Genomic DNA, 11,605 nt, shown 5'->3' on the forward strand with positions numbered 1-11,605 from the left:
GTCCCTGTCCATGTGGTAAAGTTGGAAGTGGCTGCCATTTTGCCACACTGTCAGAAAGAACAGGGACAAGCTTCTCTGTTTTACTAGCTTAACAAAAGAAAAAAAATGTACAATAGAAAATGTCTCAGAATTATCAGAAAAATTTGACGTATTAAAAATGGGTATTGTCAGTGTTGCTATGAACATAGAATAGAATAGAATAGAATTTTTATTGGCCAAGTGTGATTGGACACACAAGGAATTTGTCTTGGTGCATATGCTCTCAGCGTACATAAAATAAAATATACATTTGTCAAGAATCATGTGGTACAACACTTAATGATTGTCATGGGGGTCAAATAAGCAATGAAGAAGCAATATTAATAAAAATCTTAGGATATACGCAACAAGTTACAGTCATACAGTCAACATGGGAGGAAATGGGTGATAGGAATGATGAGAAAAACTAGTAGAATAGAAGTGCAGATTTAGTAGAAAGTCTGACAGTGTTGAGGGAATTATTTGTTTAGTAGAGTGATGGCGTTCGGGAAAAACTCTTCTTGTGTCTAGTTGTCTTGGTGTGCAGTGCTCAGTAGTGACGTTTTGAGGGTAGGAGGTGAAACAATTTGTGTCCAGGAAGTGAGGGGTCAGTAAATATTTTACCCGCCCTCTTTTTGACTCGTGCAGTATACAGGTCCTCAATGGAAGGCAGATTGGCAGCAATTGTTTTTTCTGCAATTCTGATTATCCTCTGAAGTCTGTGTCGGTCCTGTTGGGTTGCAGCACCAACATTAGGGCAAGGCAAGAAACTCAGAGGTGCCTGAAACTCTGAGATGAGCAGCGATGAAGATTAATAATAAATGAATTTAATAATTAAAAAGTAATGTGATGCACTACTTGACTCTAGTTTGTTCCCCAAACCCCCAAAATTTTAACCTTAGACTGTCTACAATCAACATCACCCTTTTCCTAAGAGGTCTGCAAGGGGCGTGCATAAGTGAACCATTGTGCCTACCATCCCTCTCCTACTATCTTATTCTCCAAATTTACCTATACCTATTTTGCTTTTGTTTCTTTATAACTGTTATCAGGTACACGTTTTGATAAAAATATTTCCTTTAAAAAATAAATTTAGGGAAAACTGTTTTCCCATTTCCCCACCCCCCTTTTTTCTATGTTCGTCTTGTAGATACAGTATGTATATTTTGTATGGTTTGTTTTAAATTCAATAAATATCTTTTTTTTTCCAAAGTAAAATAAATTTAGGGCTGAGCTCATATCTAAACTTGGTAAGCCAAGTAGCATAAAAATTCACTGTTTCACTAGGCTCACTTGCAAAGGTCAGTTGCTAGAAGTGAAAAAAGTTTTGATAGAATTTATACAGTGAAAACATCTTGCAAACGCCTTAGATAGAGACGGGGCAAGAGTGTTTTTCTGCAGCTATCCGGAGATGGCAATCAGAAAGGCAGCATCTGTGACAAAAGGTGAAAGGGACGAGTTAAAACCACCGAGTTCTGAAGTGCTAGAAAAGATACGAGGAAAAAAAAACGCAAAGGAACTTCCTCTTCCGGAAGACTCATTGGAGGAAGGTGGGGTGCAGAGCGGCTTTTGTGCTATTCCGAGGATCGAAGCGGCAACTGGAAGGTGAGTTGAGGGCAGGTGGGAGGAGAGTCCGGGAGCAAGTCGGGCTGTTTAGTTTGCTCCACGGCCTGGAAGCAGAGAAGCAACGGGGCTGAAACCTGTCAGCTGCTGCAGGTTCCTCTCCTGCCCAAGTATAAGCCCACTGGTGCTGCACGCTGCTAAACTGATGGCTGCAATTTTCTGTAGGTGGAAAGATTGAAAATGTCTCTTTCAAGTTAAGGTTGATTCTTTGGGAATGGCTTCCCTGCAGAAGTTGTGGGTGCTCCATCACTGGGGGTTTGTGAGAGAGATGGAAGGGACCTTGCGGGTCTTCTATTCCGACGCCCTGCACAAGCAGGAGAACCAATACCATTTCAGACAATTGATTAATTGTTCTCAGCATCAGGAAAATCCTCCTTAGTTGTGGGCTGCTTCTCTCCTGGATTAGTTTCCACCCACTGCTTCTTGTCTTGCCTTCTGGTGCATTGCAACATAAGTTGACCCCGTTCTTGACCCTTCAACTATTGGAACACTGCTAGGATGTCACCCCTAGTCCTTTCTTTCACTAGACTAGACATACTCAATTCCTGCAACCCTTCTTTAAATGTTTTAGCCTCAAGCCCCCCACTGCTCTTCTCTGCACTCTTTATAGAGTCTCTACACCTTTTAAAAAACATGGCAATCAAAACTAGTTGCAGTAATGCAAGTGTGATCTTACCAAAGCATTATAAACCGATACTAACACTTCACCTGATCTTCATTCTAGCTCTGTCTGTCTTTTGGGATGTTGGCTATTCCTGCCAGCTTAGTGTTGTCTCCAAATTTTCCTCTGGGAGTTGGGTGGAATATAAGTACAAACAACCAAACAATGAATTCCCATTCTAGTCATACATTGAAATAAAATTAGCTAAAATAGACAAAAACCGTTCATCTAGATGTTGGAGATGCACTAAAGAATTTGGATCATATTATATATATATTATATTATATTATATATAATCATATTATTAGATCACATGTGGTGGAGTTGTGACAAAAGAGATACTGGGGGGAAATTCAAACATGGTTAAAAGAAATATTAAGGAAAAAAAATAGAAAAGAAACCTGAAATTTTTTTTGTTAAGTAATCCCTGTGAAAATTTGGGGAAAAAATCAACTTTTTCCAATCCTCCATATAACAGCAAAAGCAAGAATAGTGCTTGCACAACATTGGAAAAATAGAAATTTGCCTGTTGAGGAAGATGTAATTGAAAAAATCACAAGGTCTGCAGAAATGGATAGTTTAACTAAAGAAATAAAATATAGATGAGCAAGAGTATAATAACTCTTGGAGTAGGTTTTATTACTGAATGGAAAAAAGGGAAAAAATAAAATCCGAGAGTTAATAAATGCTAGATAATACAATTCATGTAATAGTAAATAAGCACTATTAAATTTGTACTACAGGAAATTGTCCAACTTTTATCTCAATGGTTTTTTTTCTTTTTCTGTGCAAGTTTTATCATTGGTATTTTGTGTGTCTAAATAAAGTTTATTTTATTTTATTTTTAAAGAAAGGAATGATTTATGAACATATTGAAGAATAGTGAAACTAACATAGAGCCATCGGATGGTGATGCTATCCATACCACATTTTCTTCATTTGCGAAGTATTAGATTGTTCTCCACTTTATCAAATGCCAGTACTGTATACTGTGTCCACAGCATTTTGCTGGTCTACTAATTTAGACACTTTTTCAAAGAAGCAAATAAGATTTGTTTCGCATGATCTTTTTTCAACAAACCCATGTTGGCTTCTGGTTATAAGTTTGCTAGGTTCTAGATGTTTGTAGATCTGTTATCTTTTTCAGGATCTTCTCAGGTATTGATGTAAGATAAGAGTCATTCTGTGTGAAGTGGGCCAATTTTAAAGATCATCCCCACCTTACCATCTTAGATTTTGATGAAATATGGCACATAGTTTCTTTATTATATAAAACTATGCTGTGCAAAATTTCAGTTCAAAAGACTAAAAATTGGCTGTTCTAGGAGATCTCAAATAAAGATTGCAAAATGCAGAGTCGGCAAAAATGATATTTTGGGCCAACTTCTAGAAGCTGTAAACGCAGCAGTTTCAGTAGTATGTTGGAGATATTTGGAGAATCTGCACATCTTGTGAGGCTTTATCAACTGGCAAACCCCCATGTACCTAGCTCGGCTCATATGGGCTCTGCCTACGTCTTTTTGAAACACGCTCCTACCTGCGAAAAACATGCAGACAACCTTCTGAAGGCTTCATCGCAGGCAGGAGCATGTTTCAAAATGCTGCCAAAGGCCAAACCAGTCTAGCAAGTGAGGGAGACAGAGGCAAGAGGCAGAGCCAAAAGGGAGGGCGAGAGGGACATCTGCTTCTCAAGCCCTGCGCTCGTCTTGTCTCTGCCTACATCAGTTTGAAACGCCTCCTGCTTGCTCGACGGCTCAGGCCTCTTCATCCACCCCCTGTCTCCTTCAGACGGAGGATGCAGGCAAGGGCGGTGCATTTTAACGGCCTGCAGGACACTGATCCTCCTCCGACTCTGGATCTCGTGGAGGGGAGACACTCTCGCAGGCTGGGTAAGAAAGCTGGGTAACAAATCTTTCTCTTTTCAATTAGTAGATCCTTGGTAGTAGTAGATCCTTGGAACAAACTTCCAGCAGACGTGGTAGGTAAATCCACAGTAACTGAATTTAAACATGTCTGGGATAAACATATATCCATCCTAAGATAAAATACAGAAAATAGTATAAGGGCAGACTAGATGGACCAGGAGGTCTTTTTCTGCCGTCAGACTTCTATGTTTCTATGTTTCTAAAGAGCGAGGGGATAGAAATAGAGAGAAAAGGAGGGAGGAAGAGAGAGAAAAGAGGAAGGAAGGAAGAAAAAGAAAGAGAGAGAGAGAGAGAGAGACAAAGATAAATAGAAAGGAAGGGAGGAAGGGAGAAAGAGAGAGGGGGGAAGGTAGGAGGGAGAGAGAGTGTTTCTATGTTTCTATGTTTCAATTTGTGGCCAGAAATGAGTGTTCATGAGACTCATGGAGGGAAAGGAGAAAGGTTTCTTTCAGCCAGCCAAAAGGTTCCTTCTGGTGCTTTGTCTTACATGCACTCTTCCCCCTCCTCCCTGCCGAGAGAGAGAGAGAGAGAGAGAGAAAGAGGGAGGGAGGGAGAGAGAGAGGGGGGGCAAGGCAGTGCATAACCAGCTGTTCCTGCCACTGAGCTCAGCTAGAATGTTGGCTGTCAGCTCTTCCTTAAGCCGCCATCAAGAGTTTCTTCCTCCTACGATTTCAGTCGAGAGCTGGAGCTGGGTCAGTGGACACAACACCAGGAACACGACAGAGCACATCCCACCGCAAGACAGGCATCGCACCAAGAGATTCCTGTTGGATATCTGAACAGCATATTCTAGCAGTTCTTCCAGTTCCAGTAACTACAGCACTTAGATTACCAAAAAAAACCCAGCTAAAATTATCAGTTCAAGCCTTTGCTGATGATGTGGTTTCTTATGGTAGAAAATCCTATAACATCAATCCCATATTTAATAGAATTGATAGAAGAATATGGATGTGCCTTTCGTAAACTCCTTAAAACCCACCTTTGTCGTCAGGCATGGGGGAACTGAGAGATCTCCCCCGGGCCTATACAATTTATGTATGGTATGCTTGTATGTATGTCTGTTTAATAATGGGGTTTTCAAATATTTTAAATTGTAAATTATTAGATTTGCCATGAACTGTTTTATTGGGTTGTGAGCCACCCCGAGTCTATGGAAAGGGGTGGCATACAAATCTAATAAATAAAGTAAGTAAGTAAGTAAGTAAGTAAGTAAGTAAGTAAGTAAGTAAGTAAGTAAGTAAATAAATAAATAAATAAATAAATAAATAAATAAATAAATGTGTTGCGGGTTTAAAAAATTAATAGAAATAAGACACAACTATTAATTAAGAATATGGCAGATATACAAATAAGACAATTGGAAAATTTGACGGATATGAAGATAGTAAAGAAAGTGAAATATTTAGGTATTTGGGTTACAGCTAAAACAATGTCTCTAAAAAATGACAATTATATGAAACTCATTGGTGAAATTAAAAAGGACTTATAAATATGGAACAATTTACAATTATCCTTCATAGGGAGAATTTCAACAATTAAGATGAATATTTTACCCAAAGTGTTGTTTTTATTCCAGGTAATTCCTATAAATCCTGGAGGAAATTTTTTTAAAGAATTAACAAAGATTGTCAAAAAAATTATGGCAAGGGAAAAAGGCGAGAATAAAACTAAGTGCTTTAGAAGATATTAAAAAAAGAGGAGGGCTTGCTCTCCCCAATTGAAAGTTATATTACCAGGCTGCAGCCTTATCTTGGATTAAGGAATGGCTAACTTTGGAAAACAAAAGATTATTGAATTTGGAGGGTCACGATTATATGCTTGGCTGGCATGCCTTTATATGGTACGGAAAGTATAAAACACATTCTTATTTTAACAAACATACTATGAGAAAAACCTTATTAGATGTTTGGAAGGAGGTTAAAAAAAAGATCAATTCTTAAAAATTCCAGAATGGATTTCTCCTATAGAAGCAATTTGCCACCCTAACTTAACTCTAGAAGGGAAAATATGGAAATACAAAGAATTAATAGATGAACAAATGAAATCTAGACAAAAGCTACAAGATGAGGTGAAGAATTGCAGAAGCTGGTTAGTGTTTGTCCGATTTAATGATTAAAAGAAGAAAAATAAAATTTAAAGGAAAACAAAACTAGTTTCAAAGTGGAGTTCAGTGGATATCTAGCAACTGTAAAGTTAGGGAGACTTAAAGGAGCAGGATTAAAAACGCAATTTTGAGGATTTTCTTATAACTGACCTGGTGGAAATTAAAGTGAAATAAATAAGAATTTGAAGAAAACGTTTTATAGGTGTTAAGTGGAGGTTTTTTTAAAAAAAATTGCCTTATAATGGGAATTGATAATGCCATCTGCTGGTTAAAAGAAAATACTACAACAGTTTATGGAAGCATGTTTATGCTGACAGCTGGAGACTGACCTTGACTAGAAGAACATATTTAGGAGTCTGAATGAATTTAAAAGCAGTATGTAACCTGCTATTGTGTTTCATGGTGCAATGATTTGGTGATAGAAGACAAGAGGACTTTGAAGTGGACTGGATTGAAATATAAAGAGACTACATGGATGTGAGATGTACATTAAAAAATGGTGAACTTTGTTGACTGGATGGGTAAAGAGACTATAGGGATTTGTGATTCAATAAAAAAATGGTGAACTTTGTGAATTGTGAATTTTTACAAAATGGAGACAGGTGTTTATGCCGCCCCAAGTCTGGTGAGAGGGCCGGCATACAAATCTAAATAATAAATAAATAAAATAAATAAATAAAAAGAACTGGCTTGAATGTTCAAATACATTTATGAAGATTTTACAAAAATGTATTTTGGACATTAGAGGTATAAAGAAAACAGAAAAGAAGCTGGAATTTTCCCCAAGTAAAATAATGCACTTGGGGAAAAGGAATCCTCAATCGGAGTACAGTGGTACCTCGAGATACGAGTTTAATTCGTTCCGGACCTGGGCTCTTAAGTCGAGCAGCTCTTATCTCGAACGACTTTTCCCCATAGGAATTAATGTAAATAATTTTAATTGGTTCCAGCCCTCAAAAAACTCACAAAGTTAGTCTAAATTATGCAGAAAGACATGTTTTTAATGAAGAAATGTACATGTACATATAAATGAATAATGAAGTTTCTTTCACTTAACTTGTAAACTTTCTTAAACTTTTAAATTTACATATGTTCAACTTCTCTGCCACCCAATCCTGTAGGACAGAGGTCCCCAACCCTTTTTGCACCAGGGACCGGCTTTAAGCGATCAAGAGAGGAATGGGTGAATGAATGGACGGAGGGTGGGAAGGAAGGAAGGAAAGAGGGAAGGGACAGGAACAGAGGAAGGAAGCAAGGAAACTTATGAAAGGGGAGAGTAAGAGAGGAATGAGTGAAGGGAGGGAGGGAGGGAAGAAGGTGGGAAGGAGAAAGAAAAGAAGAAATAGAGGAAGGGAAGGTAAAAGAGAGAAAGAAAAAGAGCAAGAAAGAAAGAAAGAAAGAAAGAAAGAAAGAAAGGGGGAAGGGACAGGAACAGAGGAAGGAAGCAAGGAAACTTATGAAAGGGGAGAGTAAGAGAGGAATGAGTGAAGGGAGGGAGGGAGGGAAGAAGGTGGGAAGGAGAAAGAAAAGAAGAAATAGAGGAAGGGAAGGAAAAAGAGAGAAAGAAAAAGAGCAAGAAAGAAAGCTGCAAGCACCCCCCCGAGCCCCCCAGGCCGGCTGCAACCTTTTAAAACACGCGCGCCGCTTCGCAGCTGTCTCCTGAAGCCGAACGCGGAAGTTAGCGTTTGGCTTCAGGAGACAGCTCCTTGGCGCTTGTATCTCGAATTTGGGCTTGTAAGTAGAACAAAAATATCTCTCCCCTCCCAGCTCTTATCTCGAGTTGCTCTTAAGTAGAGCAGCTCTTATGTCGGGGTTCCACTGTATTATATTGGCAGTTCTCTGTTAGCAAAAACTTCAGAAGAGAAGGATTTAGGGGTAGTGATTTCTGACAGTCTCAAAATGGGCGAGCAGTGTGGTCGGGCGGTAGGAAAAGCAAGTAAGATGCTTGCCTGCATAGTTAGAGGTATAACAAGCAGGAAGAGGGAGATTGTGATCCCGCTATATAGAGCGCTGGTGAGACCACATTTGGAATACTGTGTTCAGTTCTGGAGACCTCACCTACAAAAAGATATTGACAAAATTGAACGGGTCCAAAGACGGGCTACAAGAATGGTGGAAGGTCTTAAGCATAAAACGTATCAGGAAAGACTTAATGAACTCTATCTGTATAGTCTGGAGGACAGAAGGAAAAGCGGGGACATGATCGAAACATTTAAATATATTAAAGGGTTAAATAAGATCCAGGAGGGAAGTGTTACACAAGAACAAGTGGACACAATCTGAAGTTAGTTGGGGGAATGATCAAAAGAACATGAGAAAATATTATTTTACTGAAAGAGTAGTAGATCCTTGGAACAAACTTCCAGCAGACGTGGTTGGTAAATCCACAGTAACTGAATTTAAACATGCCTGGGATAAACATATATCCATCCTAAGATAAAATACAGGAAATAGTATAAGGGCAGACTAGATGGATCATGAGGTTTTTTTCTGCTGTTATTTTATTATACCTAATTGTGTTGATAATATTAGTTGTGTATAAGTTTCTATAATCAGTATAATTATTTTAGTTAAAAAGTTTTTATAGGTTAATATTTTTTATTATTATTATTTATTTGTTTCATTATGTATTTGATTTCTATACTGCCCATCTCCAAGGAATAAGTTTACATTATGATGTACTGAATGATGGACAGAATTAAATTAAACTTTTAATTAATTGAATTAAATATTGATGTTGACAGGAAAAAAGAATAAAGAAAAGAAGGGAAATACATTAGACTATAGTAGGGCAATTAGCATTTAGAAATAGCATTTAGACTTATATACTGCTTTACAGTGCTTTATAGCCCTCTCTAAGCAGTTTACAAAGAGTGAGCATATTGCCTCCAACAATTGCCGTCATGCATGGGGGAATTGAAACATCTCCCCCTTGCCCATGTTGTTTTGGTGTTTGATTGATTGTGTGCTTGTTTTTTATATATATTGGGGTTGCTTTTATGAATTTTTTAACCTAAAACTGTAATTAGATTGGTAATTATTAGATTTGTCACTATGTACTGTTTTTGCCATTGTTGTGAGCTGCTCCGAGTCTGCGGAGAGGGGCGGCATATAAATCCAATAAATCTAATCTAATCTAATCTGGGTCCTCATTTTGAAAGGATGGAAGGCTGAGTAAACCTTGAGCCTACTGAGATTCGATCTGCCAAACTGCTGGTAGCCAGTGATCAGCAGAAGTAGCAGTACTGCACTCTAACCATTGTTCCACTCAGGCTCTATTGTTGGAAAGATATATAATTTAGACAATTATTACCCTTTTTAATCAGATTTCTTTTATATAAGATTTGTATAATTTACAAACCCGATTTAATATTGAAAGGATTCAGATGATTATTAATATTTTACAATATTATAAGTTCTGTATAATCAATATTCTTTGAGGTATTTATATACGTTTATATAATTTATAAATTGGAGGGTTTTTGTTATGGGAAATTTTAAATGTTATTTACCAATGGATGGAATAGTAACGACAAGAATTGTATTTGTATAAATATAGAAAATGAGTTAAAATTAAAAATTAAAAAGTTACAAAGTTGGATGGGAGATATGAAAGGAGAGAAGAAATTAAGAATTTAGGGCATCTAGAAATGATAGAACTAAAAAAAATGGTGAGTAAAAATACAAATTCAGGACAGGGAATCCATGATCCATACAGCCTAAAATCAAGAGGCATAGGAGATAATGACTATTTTTGGAATAATAATAACAACAATAACAACAACAACAACAATAATAATAATAATAATAATAATAATAATAATAATAATAATAATATGGTGTTTCCCTGAAAATAAGACCTAAGACATATCCTATAGGGCTTTTCAGGACGTGTTGGAATAAGCCCCACCCTAAAAATAAGCCCCTCCCCAATTCTTTTTGGGGAAAGGAGGGACCAGCTGGTAAGCGCTCTTTCTCCGGCAGGCAATCTTTTAGCCAGGAGAGTGAGAGAAAGTGAGAGTAGGTGTGCAAACACCCCGCAGGACTAGCTCGGCTCATATGGGCTCTGCCTACGTCAGTTTGAAGCACGCTCCTACCTGCGAAAAACATGCAGACAACCTTTGAAGGCTTCATCACAGGCAGGAGCATGTTTCAAAATGCTGCCAAAGGCCAAACCAGTTTAGCAAGTGAGGGAGACAGAGGCAAGAGGCAGAGCCAAAAGGGAGGGCGAGAGGGACATCTGCTTCTCAAGCCCTGCGCTCATCTGGGCTCTGCCTAGAAACATAGAAACATAGAAGACTGACGGCAGAAAAAGACCTCATGGTCCATCTAGTCTGCCCTTATGCTATTTCCTGTATTTTATCTTACAATGGATATATGTTTATCCCAGGCATGTTTAAATTCAGTTACTGTGGATTTACCAACCACGTCTGCTGAAAGTTTGTTCCAGGGATCTACTACTCTTTCAGTAAAATAATGTTTTCTCATGTTGCCTTTGATCTTTCCCCCAACTAATTTCAGATTGTGTCCCCTTGTTCTTGTGTTCACTTTCCTATTAAAAACACTTCCCTCCTGAACCTTATTTAACCCTTTAAAATATTTAAATGTTTCGATCATGTCCCCCCTTTGCCTTCTGTCCTCCAGGCTATACAGATTGAGTTCATTAAGTCCTTCCTGATACATTTTATGCTTAAGACCTTCCACCATTCTTGTAGCCCGTCTTTGGACCCATTCAATTTTGTCAATATCTTTTTGTAGGTGAGGTCTCCAGAACTGAACACAGTATTCCAAATGTGGTCTCACCAGTGCTCTATATAAGGGGATCACAATCTCCCTCTTCCTGCTTGTTATACCTCTAGCTATGCAGCCAAGCATCCTACTTGCTTTTCCTACTGCCCGGCCACACTGCTCACCCATTTTGAGACTGTCAGAAATCACTACCCCTAAATCCTTCTCTTCTGAAGTTTTTGCTAACACAGAACTGCCAATGCAATACTCAGATTGAGGATTCCTTTTCCCCAAGTGCATTATTTTACATTTGGAAACATTAAACTGCAGTTTCCATTGCTTTTACCATTTATCTAGTAAAGCTAAATCATTAGCCATATTACAGACCCCTCCAGGAATATCAACCCTATTGCCTACATCAGTTTGAAACACTTCCTGCTTGTTCGTGGCTCAGGCCTCTTCATCCACCACCTCTCTCCTTCAGATGGAGGATGAAGGCAGGGGTGGTGCATTTTAACGGCCTGCAGGACACTGATCCTCCTCCGA

The 11,605-nt window shown here is 38.3% G+C and overlaps 1 protein-coding gene across 1 annotated transcript in view; it reads left to right on the top strand.

The window, feature by feature from the left end:
- Positions 1-1,562: 1,562 nt before the first annotated feature.
- Positions 1,563-11,605, top strand: part of LOC139160063 (zinc finger protein 850-like) — a 31,647-nt gene continuing 21,604 nt past the window's right edge. Inside the window, exon 1 of the mRNA XM_070737592.1 lies at positions 1,563-1,623. The gene's annotated coding sequence lies outside the window, so the exon portion shown is untranslated. The remainder of the gene's footprint in view (positions 1,624-11,605) is intronic.

The sequence above is a fragment of the Erythrolamprus reginae genome, chromosome 2 (genome assembly GCF_031021105.1).
Source record: "Erythrolamprus reginae isolate rEryReg1 chromosome 2, rEryReg1.hap1, whole genome shotgun sequence".
In the NCBI taxonomy this organism is placed as follows: Eukaryota; Metazoa; Chordata; class Lepidosauria; order Squamata; family Dipsadidae; genus Erythrolamprus; species Erythrolamprus reginae.